Raw genomic sequence first — 15,742 nt, 5'->3', positions numbered from 1 at the left:
GATGCATCCTACAGCTAGAGGTGAATGAGAGTCTAGAGGGAAATAATGAATGGATTTAGCCCTCATCTGCCTTGACTCTACAGGCAATTTTTACATTGTCAGAGACTCAAGGGTATTATTTGGAGAAATTACTCAGGAATAAAGATCTCCCACCAAGCAAAAGAGGATTTCATGTTTTTGAGACACCTCTTTCTTTAATTTCCAGGTTGCAGGTGGGACTGGGGGCAGTAAAGGGAATTAAAAGTGACTAGGTGGTATCCGTTACTAAGAGCAGCCAGCATGCCTCCAAGCTCAGCAGTGAGTGGACTCTCAAAGGAAACAGATTGCCCACGTGTCTTTTTGTTGTTGTTGTTGTTATTGAAGTATTTTGGAGAAAAGCATTAAAGAGGAAGTGCATCCTCCTCTGAAGGAATGGTTTTCATCAGATGCTTCTGTATTTCTTGGGTACAGGCCTGGATGCTGCTTTCAGAAATTGACCTTGGAACCATGATTCTCTTTTGCTCTTGATTTTAGGAAACAATCATATATTACATATATTGCAAATGGTGATATGACCAAATAAACTGAGATCAGGGATAGACAGAGGTGTGTGGATGGAAACACAAGCGAGCTATGTCTCCAGAACCAAAAGGTGCTCAGACCTCATTGGCAATATGTAGGTACCCTGACATTCTTTTTTTGCTTGTTTTTCCAGTTTTATTGAGAAATAATTGACATACATCACTGTATAAGTTTAAGGTATACAGCATAATGGTTTGATTTACATATATTGTGAAATGATTAGCACAGTAGGTTTAGTTAATATGAATCATCTCATATAGTTACAAATAAAGAAACAACAAAAAACTTCTCCTTGTGATGAGAACTCTTAGGATCTACTCTCTTAACTTAAAAATATGGAACGCTTCACGAACTTGCACATCATTCTTGCCCAGGGGCCATGCTCATCCTTTCCATATGGTTCCAATTTTAGTATATGGGTTGCCGAATCAACCACCCCCCTGACATTACTGAAGGGTGGACTAAAAGGGAAGAAAGGTAGGAAGTCTAATGTCATGGATTTTTTTTTTTTTTTAATTTCTTAGAAGCCTCATCCTCCTATAAACTGAGAAGTTTTCATTCCTAATGTTGAAATTGATATCTGTATTCCTACTTGCAGCTTCAAAACATTTAAGATTGCAAACAAAAGCCAAAACTTTCTGTATCGTTGTTTGCAAAAAAAATGACTACATTATTTTCCACTTCTTGGCTACTGTTGTGTATTAATTTAATCCTGTCTCTATACATTAAGCACACATGTTGTGTAGTATTTCTTATGCACTATAAATGTCACTAAAACAAAGACATACAAGAGTGTTCACTGTAGCAGTGCTCATTGTAGCAAAATATTAGAAACCATGTACGTTTATAAAAATAAGAATTAGCTTAATAATTTTCAGTATAGCTACAGGAAGCAACATTATGTGCTCAGTCAAGTTACATATAAATATAGAAGGAGTTTCTTCTCTGAAGAAAATATACTTAAAATACATTAAGTTAAACATCAGATTAAAAACAATATAATCCAATTTCTTATAAATAATAATTATATATTTGTGTGTGTGTATGTTCATACAGAAAAGGAACTCTGTGGTACTTTTTAATACTTTTTTTCCCCAACGGTCATGCATTAATTGGAAGTGAAAGGTAAGATTAAAAAGATAAATTTAGATTTTTTTAGCCCAGACCTCCCCTTTGAGCGCCAGATTAATTTACGTCCGTTTTTGACGTCTTCACATGCATGTTTTCCTGGCTTCTCAAAGTTAACACGGCCCACGCGGCGGATAGTAAACCCGCCCCTCCAGTGCTCGCACCTTGTAAACGACAACTCTGCTCCTTCCAGGTAAGTCAACTAGGGGTCAACTTGGCAGCTTTCACACCCGCAGCCCACCTCTACCCGCAGCCGATTTATGACCAAGTTCTGTTTCCAACACAGATTCCCAAACAGATTGTGAATACATCCGTGTCTGTCCCTCTGAAATGGTGTCACCTCAGTCCAAGGCTCCCGCGCTCTCTCGCCTGGCCCACTGCACCGTCTTTGTGCCACACGATCTTTTCTCCCTGGGTAGTCAGGGCTAGCCTTTCGCCGCATCAGTGGCTTCCTAATGCTGTCAGGATAAGCTTAATATCCGGTCATGATCATCTGGTCCCGCTTTATCCCGGCCTTGCAATTCTCTGGCCACTTCCCTCTTCCCTCTCCTTGGGGCTTTTCTTGCCAACAATTTCAACCCTTAGGGCCTTTGTATAGGCTTCACTCTATTCTTGGGATCCTCTATCCACTTTTCATGTTTAATTCTGATCCCTTTTTAGATGTTAGTTTAAAACTCTTCTTTTTCTGTATCGCAGTGTCAGTGCTTGAATTGTTCTGTTTATTGTCTGTCACTCCCACTAGAATGAAAGCTCCGCGAGGGCGGGGACTCAGTTGTTGTCACTGTTCTATCCCCAGTGCTTAGCACGATTCCCTGGCATGTAGTAGAAGCTCAATACTAAGTATCTGTTGAACAAATCACTACACCAATAGATGTATAATTGTGCCATTTCAATATTAAAATATTCAAAAATGGACTGTTCCTAGCCTATGAGATGGTTGACTTTCACTAAATTTCTTTTTCCATGTTTGGCTAGGTAAGTAGTTGGAAATAAAGTAACATTTTCTTCACTTTTTTATTCTATAGAAAAGTAATAAAGTAATTTTACATTCAGATTCACAGCAAAAAAGTTAATAGGAATTTTAATAAAAGTACAATGTTAACAGTTCACAACTTTTGAAATATGAAGCATGCTGGGCTACGTGGTATTTCATTGTGATCCATAGGAACTTAAAGGTATTAAACTAACTGCAGGCAGACTCCCTATTATTCTCTGAATATAATAAGGCATATTGAGAATTACAAGCTAAAATTGAATGTAAGTGCTACAGAGCTCAGACAAAACCTATTCTCCAGTTCAGGAAAATTGAAATGAAATTTTGATCATGGTATATACATCAGATGTGAGCAAAATTATATTAAAAAAATAAGTGGGGTTATGCATAATAGGATAAATAACATTTGAATTGTGTAAATGAACATTGAGTTTGTAATGATCCATTTGATAGCCATAGAGAATACTAAGAACTTTACATAGAAATTCAACTGCCAAAGAATTTAAAGCTCAATATTTTAAATTTACACATTCCAATAACATAGAATTTACATCTGTGTTTCACTAGATATCGCACCATCCAGTTTCCACATTCCCTGTATTTCTATTAACAGACTTTTAGAATATATGTGAATACATGTTATAGTTAAATGTTATATCTAGATAATGTCTATCAATGTTAAGCAAATTACTGCATAAGATAACATCTTTTTAAAACTCAATTTCCTTCTTGGGAACCCATTTACACATCAAAGCATCATGGTATTTGGAGTTAAAAAAAATTCAGTAGCATTTATTTATGTTCATAAAAACATAGGCATTATTTATCATTTTTCCATAGTTAGTAAATGTATAACTAATGAGGTTAAAAATGATAGCATAAATGAGTGATATATTAACTATATGTAAATACATTAATTAAGACTATAAGTATGTGTACATATATGTGAATATTCTTATTTCATTTAGTACCTTTGAATAGGTACCTTGAAAGGTACCTTTAGTACCTTTGAATTGAACGTTTGAATAGTACCTTTGAATAGGTGTACATGTATGTGAATATTCTTATTTCATTTAGTACCTTTGAATAGGACTAGTATTTCATTTAGTAGCTTTAAAATAACCTTTTAAAAATTATGATTTTGTTATATACACAGCCTTAGATCATGCCATTTTCTTATAGCATAATATCAAAGCCATTTTCCCAGGTAATTAAATGTTTTATCTTGTATTTGTGTTATTATTTATATCAACATTTTTCTTTGTAGGACATTGAGGGCGAGTCCTACCTTTTTTATTAAATGATTCTGTAGTGAATATCCTTGAGACCTTCAATCAGTTATCTAGAGCAGTCGTTTTTTAAATTTTACCATGTGTTAGAATCAACTGGTGGACTTGGTAAACCACAGATTGCTTATTCCCATCCCCAAATCTTCTGACTTAGTAGGTTTGAGGTAGGGACCTGAGAATTTGCATGTGTTGATGCTGCTTGTCTGGGGACCACACTTGAATAACCACCTATACAGTACATTTTTAGAATTAAGTTTATAGGTTTAATGAGTACAGACAGTCCCCAACTGATGATGGTTTGACTTATGATTTTTCGACTTTAGGATGGTGCGAAAGCAATAAGCATTCAGTAGAAACTGTACTTCAAATTTTGAATTTTGATCTTTTCCTGGGCTATCGATATGCAGTACCATACTCTCTTGTGATGCTGGGCAGGGCAGCTCCCAGTCTGCCCCACGATCACAAGGGTAAAATACCAATACACTTACGACCGTTATGTACTCAGACAACCATTCTGTTTTTCACTTTCGGTAGAGTATTCAATAAATTAAGTGAGACAGTCAACATTTTATTATAAAATAGGCTTTGTGGTAGATGATTTTGCCCAACTGTAGTCTAATGTAAGTGTTCTGAGCATGTTTAAGTAGGTTAAGCTAAGCTATGCTGTTCAGTAATTTAGATGTGTTAAACGCGCTTTTGACTTCCGGTATTTTCAACTTACGATGAGTATATCAAGATGTAACCCCATCATAAGTCAAGGAAGATCTGTATATATTTGTTTTTTGTGTGTGTGTGAGGAAGATCAGCCCTGAGCTAACATCCATGCCAATCCTCCTCTTTTTCCTGAGGAAGACTGGCCCTCAGCTAACATCTATTGCCAATCCCGCCCCCTCATTTTTCTTCCCCCTTTTTCTCCCCAAAGCCACAGTAGATAGTTGTATGTCACAGTTGCACATCCTTCTAGTTGCTGTATGTGGGATGCTGCCTCAGCATGGCTGGACAAGCGGTGCATCTGTGCACGCCTGAGATCTGAGACTGGGCGGCCAGTATCAGAGCGTGCACACTTAACTGCTAAGCCATGGGGCTGGCCCTGTGTACATTTGTTTTTAAGGCTCTTGGTACATGTTGCCAAATTGTTTTCCAGAAAGACTGCATCAAATTGCATTCCTACCCGTAAGTCTCATCAGCATGGAGTATTTTAATTTTAAACCTCTTGTTATTTTGAGACATATAAAATATTATCTCCATTGAAGCATTTTGTATAATCATAAAATATTAGAAATATTTCCAACAAAAGGAAAATGGATAAGTAAACATGGGTATATACAGCCTTACAGAGAAACTTAGAGCAGTTTAAATGAATGAATTAGATCTACATGTACCAAAACAGAAAAATAGCCAACTATAAATTTATTTATTTATTTATTTTTGTGTGAGGAAGATCAGCCCTGAGCTAACATCCATGCCAATCTTCCTCCTTTTGCTGAGGAAGACTGGCCCTGGGCTAACATCTGTGCCCATCTTCCTCCACTTTATATGAGAGGCCACCACAGCATGGCTTGACAAGCGGCGCCTGGGTGCGCACCCGGGATCCGAACCAGGGCCGCCAGCAGCAGAGCGTGCGCACTTGACCGCCACGCCACGGGGCCAGCCCACAAACTATAAATGTAAATGAAAAAAGTTTTAAAACATGCAAACAATACTGATTGCTTATAAATATATGTAAGCAGTAAATATATAAAGAACACATATATATGTAGTAAAGGTATTAAAAACATGTTTAGGTATTATAATATACCAAATTCAGGATAGTTGTTCCTTCTGGGAAGGGAGGAGAGGGGAATGAAATCAGAGGGATGGCATTCAAGGGGCTTCCATGACATCTGTGAAATATCTTTAAAAAATAGTTAAAGCTAGTGTGACAACACGTTAAGATTTGTTAAAGTTGAATGGATATTTATTGCCTTATTCAGTATTAAAAAGACAAAATGGGATCATACCAATTTTATTTGCATTTCTTTAAGTAGTAGTGAAGCTGAATATTTTCCAAGATTATTGGCTATCTTTTCTTGTCTTTCTTATTCCTCACATGCACATAGATTTTAATAGAAAAACTGATTTGGAATCTTTAGTAGTAGAACTTATTTGCATTTAGCTGTTGTATATGCTTTCATTTGTAAACATCACTGGTTACATCCATTTTTTTGTTAGAGGGTCTCTCAACTGAAAAAGGCTAATGAAAAAGAAAACAAAAAGTTTACTAAATTACTCTAAAATGCACTAACAATTAAGAACAATATACAAATACGTGTAGCTGTTTATTGAATGTTTACACTAAGCAAAAGTTGAGAAGAACCAAAACGTGGCGCCATTAATGACTCCCTGTAGTATGCTGCATAATGGACACTAAAAGATAGCAGGTCCTAATCCCTGGAACCTATAAATATTATTTTATAAGAAAAAAAGATCTTTGCAGGTGGGATTGAATTATGCATCTTGACATGGAGAGATTATTCTGTATTATCTAGGTGGGTCCTAAATCCATTCATCAGTGTCCCTATATAAGAGCAGAGGGAGATTTCATCTACAGAGAGGAGGACGAGGCAGTGTGATCACGAGGCAGAGATTGGAGTGATGTGGTAACAAGTCAAGGAATGCCGGCAGCCACCAGAAACTGGGGTGGATTTTCTCTTTGAGCTGCTAGAGGAAACACAGCCCTGTGATACCTGTTTTATGCCACCAAGTTTGTGGTAATTTGTTACAGCAGCTATAGGATACAATACACTTTCCAATCCATAAATTTCACTTTGCTCATATCTTAAAGTATGCCTGTCATTTTTCAAGAATATTAAATATAGTCTCAAAAAGTGATTCTTTTTCAAGTTATTTTTGGTTTAAAACAAAAAGTATACATAAAAATGACCAAATCTTTTTCAATTGCCTTTTAAAGTTTAAAAGACACAATCTTTAAAAATAATGTTAAAGTGAACTGTTTTGAAACTATCAATGGGATTCACTGTAAAAATACTTTTGAAATGAAGAAAGTATGAATCTTTCATGTCACCTCTAAATGACTGCTAACTTTCATAATTTTTCTGAAACGATTTAGACTTAATTAAGATATTCCTATGGCCAAGACTATAGAATATTCTGAAAAAATAAAGAGGTTATAACAGGTAAATCAACTATAATAATTATTTAACAATTCACAACATATTAAAGGGATAAATGGTTCAAGACAAATAAAATTTGTTGATTACGGATTTAGACAAACATGCAACCAAGTTAGTTTCATTATTATGTGCTAGCTGACCTTAAAATTATTATTCTTTTGTAAAATAGTATTCTTAGAAGATCTATATTTGGTCTTGACTTTGCATGCATCTTAGACCCAATAGATTTGTTTGGTTTACTAACTTTTTTATAAAACTATTTACTTTGAAATCATCGTATAGTCACAGGAATGTGCAAAGAAATTTATATGGAAATCCAGTGCACCCTTCACCCAGCCTCCTCCAATGTTAATATCTTGCATAAATGTAATACAATATCAAACCCAGGACATTAACATTGATACAATGCAGAGCTTACTCAGATTTTTCCAGTTATACATACAAGTGTGTGTGTGTGTGTGTGTGTGTGTGTGTGTGGTGCGTGTGCATTGTATGTGTATCTATGTGTGTATAGCTCTATGCAATTTTATCACATGTAGCTTTACATGACCATGATTGAAACACTTAACTGAACAATCACTACTAGATTTCCTCACCCTACCCTTTTATAACTACACTCATCTCTCTTCCCTTTTCCTTAACCCACTGTAACTACCAATCTGTTCTCCTTGTCTACATTTGTGTTATTTCATGAATATTATATAAATGGAATCATACAGTATGCATCTTTATGACATTGGCTTCATTAACTCCACATAATTTCTTTGAGATGCATCCAAGTTATTGCATTTACAAATAGTTTGTTCCATTTTATTGTTGATTCTTAATCCATGATATAGATGTACCAGTTTGTTTAACTATTCACTATTGAAGGACATTTGGGTGGTTTCCAGTTTTCAGCTATTGTGATTCAAGTTACTATGAACATTTGTGTATACGTTTCTGCATAAAAATACATTTTCATTTCTCTGGGATATATGCCCAAAAGTGTAATTTCTGGGTGATACGGTAAGTTCCGTTCTTAGTTTCAAAAGGAGCTGCAAAACTATTTTCCAGAGTAACTGTACCATTTTACATTCCCACTAGCAGTGTATGAATGATGTAGTTTCTCCGCACCCTAGCCAGCATATGGTTTTATCACTATTTTTTATTTTAACCATTCTGATAGGTGTAAAGGGACATCTTATTGTAGTTTTAATTTGCATTTCTGTAATGACAAGTAATATTGAGTATCTTTTTGTGTCCTCGTATGCCATCTGTATATCCTCTTTGGTAAAATGTCTTGCATGTTCTTTATGCACTTTCTAATTGGATTGTTTGTTTTTTAATGTTGAATTTTGAGAGTTCGTTATATATTCTAGATACTAGTCCTTTGTTGGATATTTGATTTGCAAACATTTTCTCCCAGCCTGAAATTTATTTTTCATCCTCTTAACAGGGTCTTTAACAGAGCAAAAGCATTTTAATTTTGATGAGATCCAATTCATCAAGTTTTCCTCTTTTGGATTGTGATTTTGGTGTCAAGTCTAAGAACTCTTTGTTTAGTTCTAGGTCCTGAATATTTTCTCCTATTTTTTTTAGATGTTTTATAAGTTTATGTTTTGCATTGGGATAATTTTTGTATAAGGCATGAAATTTAGGTTAAGGTTCATGTTTTTACTTATGAATATCCAATTGCTCCAACACCATTCATTGAAAAGGCCATCCCTCCGTTGTGTTGCTTTTTCTCCATTGCCAAAAATTATTTGAGCATATTTGTGGGGATCTATTTCTGAGTTTTTTATTCTGTTCCCTTAATCTATGTGTTTATGACTCCACCATTACCACTCTGTCTTGATACCTAAAGCTAGATAGTATGTCTTAACATTGGGAAGAGGAATTCATCTCGCCTTATTCTTTTTAAAATTGTTTTGGCTATTCTAGGGCCTTTTAATTTCCATAAATATTTGAGAATAAGCTTGTATATGTTTATAAAAACCTTGCTGAGATTTAGATAGGAATTTCGTTAACCTGTAGATCTACTTAGGGAGAATTGCCATCTGTATTATATTGAGTCTTGTATTCTATGAACATGATATTTCTCTCCAAGTATTTAAGTCTTCCTTTATTTCTTTCATTAGTATTTCATACTTTTTATCATACAGATCCTATATATGTTTTGTTAGATTTGTACCTAAGGTTTTTATTTTTTTTGGAGCAATTGGAAATGGTGGTGCGTTTTTGATTTTGGTTTCTATTTATTTGTTGACAGTGTATAGAAATGCAATTGATTTTTGTATATTGATTTTGTATTCTGTGATGTTTCTGAGCTCAGTTATTAGTTCTAGGAGGTGTGGTTTTTTTTTCTCTGTAGGTTTCTTGGTATTTCTATATAGACAATCATGGTATCTGCAAATATAGATAGTTTTATTTTTTCTTTTCCATTCTATACACGAAATTTTATTTCTTTTTCAGGAAGTTTTATTGCAATGGTTAGAACTTCCAATGCTTTCTTGAATAAGAATGGTGAGAGTGAACAGCCTTTGCTTATTCCCAGTATTAAAGGGAGAACATTCAGTCTCACCATTAAGTATAATGTGAGCTGTAGGTTTTCTTGTAAATATTTTTTATGAAGTTCAGGAAGTCCTCTTTTATTCCTAGGGTACTAACAGTTTTTCTCATGAAAGGATGTTGAATTTTGTCAAACGCTTTAACTGCATCAGTTGATTTGATCATATGATTTTTTTCTTTAGCCTGTTAATATGATCTATTGCATCATATTACTTTCAAATATTGAAACAGCCTTTCATAACTGAAGTAAACTCCACTTGGTAATGGTGTATAATTCTTTTTATACATTGCTGGATTCCATTTGCTAATATTTTGTTGAGGGTTTTTGTGTCTAAATTAATGAGAGATATTGCTCTGTCGTTTTCTTTTTTTGTGTTGTCTTCGTCTGGTTTTGGTATCAGAGTAACACTGCCCTCATGAAATGAGTTTGAAAGTATTTCTTCCTGTTCTTCCTTTTCCTAACCTTCTGGAAGAGATTGTGTAAAATTGGTATTAATTCTTCTTTGAATATTTGGTAAAAATCTCCAGTGAAACCATCTGAGCCTGAAGATACTTTTTTTTTTGGTGAGTTTTTCATTTAGAAGTTTAATTTATTTAATAGTTATTGCACTCTTTAGATTATCCATTTCATCTTAGCTGAGATATGATAGTTTGTGGTTTTTGAAGAACTGTCCATTTCTTTTAAGTTGTTGAATTTATGAGAGTAAAGTTGTAGTATTCTCTTATCCTTTAGTGGCTGCAAGATCTGTTCTGTTATCCCCTATTTCACTTAATATTGGCCGTTTGTGTCTTCTCTCTTTTTATCTTTGTCAATCTTGCTAAAGGATTATCAATTTTATTGATTATTTTTAAAGAACCAGGTTTCATTTCATTAATTTTCTCTATTGTTTTCCTGTTTCCAATTTTATTGATTTCTGTTTTTATGTTTATTATGTATTTTCTTCTACTTTCTTTAGATTTGTTTTGCTCTTCTTTTTCATATTTCTTAAGATAGAAACTTAAATAATTGATTTAAAACCTTTTCCTTGTCTCTAATGTAAACATTTAGTGCTCTAAACTTCCCACTCAGTACTGCTTTAGTGTATCCTAAAATTCAGAAGTTGTATTTTCACTTTCATTCAATTCTATATATTTTTATGGAGATTTCCTCTTTGACCAATGGATTACTTAAACATACGTTTTTAGTTAGCAAATGTTTGAAGATTTTCCTGTTATCTTTCTGTTATTAAGTTCTAGTTTGAATCCATTATAGTCAGAGAACACACTCTGTGTGATTTCAAATCTTTAAATTTGTTAACGTTTGTTTTGACCCAAGATATGATCTATCTTGGTGAATGTTTAATGGACACTTAAAAATAATGTATTCTGCTGGTATTAGATGAAGAGTTCTGTATATGTCAATTAGATCTTTTTGGTTGATATTGTTCAGTTCTTTTATATTCTTGCTGATTTTCTGTCTAGTAGTCCTGTCAATTACTAGTAACCAAGTGGTATTCACTAACTTTTAAATTAAGGTTATAATTCTGGCTATCCTATGATATGATAAATCATCAATGAACATGGTTTCAAAAACTCCTGCAATTGAAAAGTTTACATAAAACATTTACATTAAACATTGAAACTCATCTGCAGATTATTTAACTTTTGAGGGAGGAAAAAAATCCTTCCATTTTTGTAGCTCTTTATATCTTCTGGCAGTTTGAAAAAGTAAAGGGCTGTTGGAGGCCTCTAACCTGAATTTTTGAGTTCAAAGCCATCAATAAATTCATTAAAATATAAAATGAAAGCAGAAAATATGGGTAAAAAAAATAAATGTTAATTTTAGCTATGGGTTAATTATAATATTATTTTATAGCAAGGAGAGTAGCTCCAAATGCCTACAGACCCAGGTTCGTTAATTATCACTTCATTTCTTGAAATGAGAAGAGACAGGCAGCGTTCGCAGTTCCATTTCATGGTTAGAGTGACTTAGAGGCATAGGATTTAAGTAAGTGAGCTATTGTTACAATTCAAGAGGAACTGATAATTCTCACACTTTCAGTGCCTTCTCTACAATTCATTTTTACAAACTAATGGTAGATTACAAACATGAAGAAAATACAAAATGTAGAACAGTGTATAGAACACGGAACACTGAATTATTCAATCCAGGGTTTCAGCCGCTCAGTCCTGCTCTACTTCTATTGTTCCAGTTTAATTCTTTGCGGTATTGTGACCTCATACAAAACTTTGAGAGAACTTTTATCTCTTCCTAAAATGAAAAGCCTTAGGAGTTGCCACATACACTGAAAACTCAATTGTTGATTTCCTTGTACTATATTTTTAAGCAAAATATTTTTCCAACTTATAAGCAAAGCAAAAGAACAACAAAAGCTAAGAAGGGAAGCCAAATAAAAAGGCAGTTACCATGGCGTCTTCAACATTAGGCTTGAAAAAGAAAGAGAGTTTTCAATTCCGTCAAAAGAAAAGAAAAAACAATGTGGTAGAGAAACTGTTGCTATACACATTATTTTATAAATCTGCCATTAGAATTGTAAACATTGGTTTAACAGTGGATTTTGTACTTTTACAACTGCTCTTTGATAATGTAAGAGAAAAATTAATCCTTTATAGCTCCTCATTATCTGGTTATAGCTTATTAAAGATATCAACTCAAGTTATTTTAATGCCTGTATATTAAGTTGTCCTTGAAAAAAATGTAGTTTTTATTTAAAACAAACCCATTCAAAAATACCTTTATGAGACAAAAAATGATGCAGTTCATAATTGAAGCACATATTAGTCTTTCAGGAAATATAAACAACCAACTTTTTTAGGGGTTTGAGTATACTTTTTTTTTTTTCGTAGAGATGAAGATGAAAATAAATTTATATTACCAGCTTTATGAGCTCAGGAATCTAGGTGAAGATTACGAGTGAGTAAATCCTTTATGTTACCAGCATTCTTGGTTAACATTTCAACCGGACATATGAGATTAGACTTTGGATAACGTCTATTATAAGTTGATAATCGACAGTACACTAATTAATAATGATTGAATTCTGCTTCTTCTGGTAAATGAGTCATGCCTAATATTATTCGAGTTTATTACACTTTATATTTTGAAAGCTCACCACTTGACAACTCTGCAACCTTGGCAGAAAGGCAAGTGTGAGAGGCCAAGAATGAGGAGGGTATGGAACTTTGTCTTTGGACTGGTGTTTAGTTCTGATTCCAAGTATTTGGGGTGCAGTGTCTTCTGAATGCCATGATCAGAAGAGGCTATAAGAAAAATCAATTGTAAAGTTTATAGTTTTCAAGACATATTCTTAGCTACACTAGAAGAGAGGATTCAGTTTCTGATACATTCTTGTCAACACTAAAAAATAATCTAAAGATAAGTCAACGTTAAAAAATATTCTTAAGATGACTTGATTTTATCACAGAGGTGGAAAAACCCTCAATTTTTCAGCATCGTAATTGACAATGTGTTACTGTCTTTTTAGAGAGAAATTTGAGGTGCCAGAGAGTGAATCAGTTGTCTTTTATTTTGTGTTTCAGTGACTGAGCACTCTGTCTGCTCTGTTTGCCCTTTGTTCTTCTGCTTTCTCTCCCTGGTTTCCTGTCTCCTCTCCTCTCCTCCCTCTGGCATTCTCTTTCCAACAAAACAAAAGCTCATGGTGTTTCCTGGGTGATGGGATGGGAGGGAGGAAGGAAGAAGATTGACTGGATTCCTACTGTGTGCTGGTGGCGGTGAGATTTGATTGACTTCTTCCAGCAAGGACACATATTCCCTTTTTACAGATAGGAAACCAAGGCTAAGAAAGGTTTGTTGAGAAGGGGTGCAAATGGAACTTACTTCCCTTCTTCTGTTCTCCAGACTTTGAGGTGACCATATACAAAGTACATCATCTTAGTTAGAAACCAATTCTGTCAAGATGTAACCGATTTAGCTTGGGAAAAGCTTTGGAGCTCCATTTTCTGTGAAAAACGATGTTCAAACACACAATATTATGTTGTTTTCTGCAATGCAGATGCTAAAAGGTGTGAAGAGTTCTTGTTTTCCCTAAAGGATCACAAAGTCAAACTCTATGTGATGTTGACTTTGCAGGTACAGCTGTGGTTTCCCCGAGCAACAGAGCCTGTAAATGGAGGGTGATGACTCTGTGGGGGAGAAGAATGCCATCCTTCCATGTTTTCCCATTCATACAAGGCCCTGACTTGAGAAGCAGACTACGTTCTATGAGTTCTTTTGCAAATAAGCTGCTTGGTACATGGAATTCTTTTCTTCTTTTAAACAGCTTGAGAAGTGTGCATTTGGCTTCTCATATAAGCCAGCACCCTGGATAAGCCAGAAAATAACAGGACCACAGAACTAACAGTGTTCTTTGGAGGATAAGCTGATTTGAACACAGTTTCTAATAGAAAGGACATGTATTTTAGTTTGAGAACAGAGGGAAAATACTTTGCCCACACTGCGTTCTTAGATCCATAGTTCTTTTACGAACTCCCAGAATAGACCACAAATGTAGTAGCATAAAAGCGATACACCACTTTTTAAAATTGTGTCCCTTTGTGGGAAAAGAACCTTCTTCCCAGGCCTAGACTATGTTTTTCAAAGCTATGTCTTAGAAACGTCATTGTGAGCTAGAGCACTGCTGCTTTATTGGCTAGGAAAGAGAGCTACCGAATTGTGGGGGCATCCAATGCTCCAGAAAGGTTGCTGGAGTCACATGGCTGGTATGTGCAGGCCTTTTTATCCAGGAGGTCAGGATGGCATTTCTTTGTTACAAAATATTTGGAATTCTCTACCATTAAGGGCAATAAATCAAGTCAAGGAACTTGATATCTTGGTTGAAGGAACTGGCATCATCAAGCAGAGGGAAGCATCATTGGGGATAAGTAGATGGGGACTTTGAATACACGAAGTACTTAAAAGGAGTATGCTTATTCTCTGGGGCCCTAATGGGTAAAGTTATGAACAATTGGTAGAAACTACAGAGAAACAGATTTTATTTAATGTAAAGAAAAATTTCATAACATAAATTGTACTTTCAAAAAAATATTTCTTTTTTGTGACACAACTCCCGTTTAAAAAGTATACAAATCTTAATTATATATCTCAAAGAATTCTTACACACATGAGCATCTGTGAAACCACCACCCAGATAAAGACACAGAACATTTCCAACACTCTGAAGACTCCCTTGTGTCCCTCCCTAATCATACCCTTACCCAAAGGTAGCCACTATTCTGACTTCTATAGCCATAGGTTAACTCTGCATTTTTCTTAAACTTCATCTAAATGGAGTCGTGCAATATGTAACATTTGTCTCATGCTCTTTTGCTCAACGTTATGTCAGATTTAGCCTTGCTGTTGTGTAGTTTGTTCATATTCATTGCTATGTAGCATTTCCTTTATTCTTCTGTATGTCTTTAGGTGAACATGAACTGTACTTTTAATATCCCTGTGTTATGCAAAAGATTATTTATTGAGTGTCTACCACTAGATCTTGTGCTAAGTTCTGGCGTTCTAGCAGTCAACAAGCTGACTTGTTCACAGCCTTCCTGAGCCATCAGTGATGCTAATTCTATGCAGACTCAGTTCTGCTCTGTTCAGGAAGCTTGCTTTGTGAGGCCCAGTTCGTGAGGCAATTCTGGCCGAGGCTGGTGAGGCTTGGACTCACCTGTTAGTCAGATCTTGCCTAAGCCTAAATCAACAGTGTTCTCTATGGACACCCCAGTGTCCACAGAGTGTCCAGAGACTCTGAAGGGATTTCCCTTAATCCCTTTAGAGCTGGCCCAGGCCCTATTTCTAATCTGCTGCCATCATTAACTGACCCCTGCTGAGACATACGCTGTCTTGAACTCCATCCATTTGGTTAGGTCCTTGATACTCTGCCTCTTACTGTTTTCAGTCCCTCTAATATCTTCTCAAGGAGCAACCTTGCATCTCTATCCTCTTAGCTGTGGAATCGGGCCTTGACCATGACAAGGATGCCTTGCTGGATATCAAATAAAGTCTGCTGGCCCTACTTTAGCTCCTGAACACCACCGTCTGAGTTAAA

The 15,742-nt window shown here is 35.2% G+C and overlaps 1 non-coding gene across 1 annotated transcript; it reads right to left on the bottom strand.

Moving 5' to 3' along the window:
• Positions 1–890: 890 nt before the first annotated feature.
• Positions 891–995, bottom strand: LOC131411080 (U6 spliceosomal RNA). The gene has a single exon (XR_009221477.1). It is a non-coding gene; the product is annotated as a U6 spliceosomal RNA (small nuclear RNA).
• Between the last annotated feature and the right edge of the window lie 14,747 nt (positions 996–15,742).

This window comes from Diceros bicornis, chromosome 10 (assembly GCF_020826845.1).
Source record: "Diceros bicornis minor isolate mBicDic1 chromosome 10, mDicBic1.mat.cur, whole genome shotgun sequence".
NCBI lineage: Eukaryota > Metazoa > Chordata > Mammalia > Perissodactyla > Rhinocerotidae > Diceros > Diceros bicornis.
The sequence above is the reverse complement of the archived record's forward strand: the minus strand, read 5'-3'. Positions and strand labels throughout refer to the sequence as shown.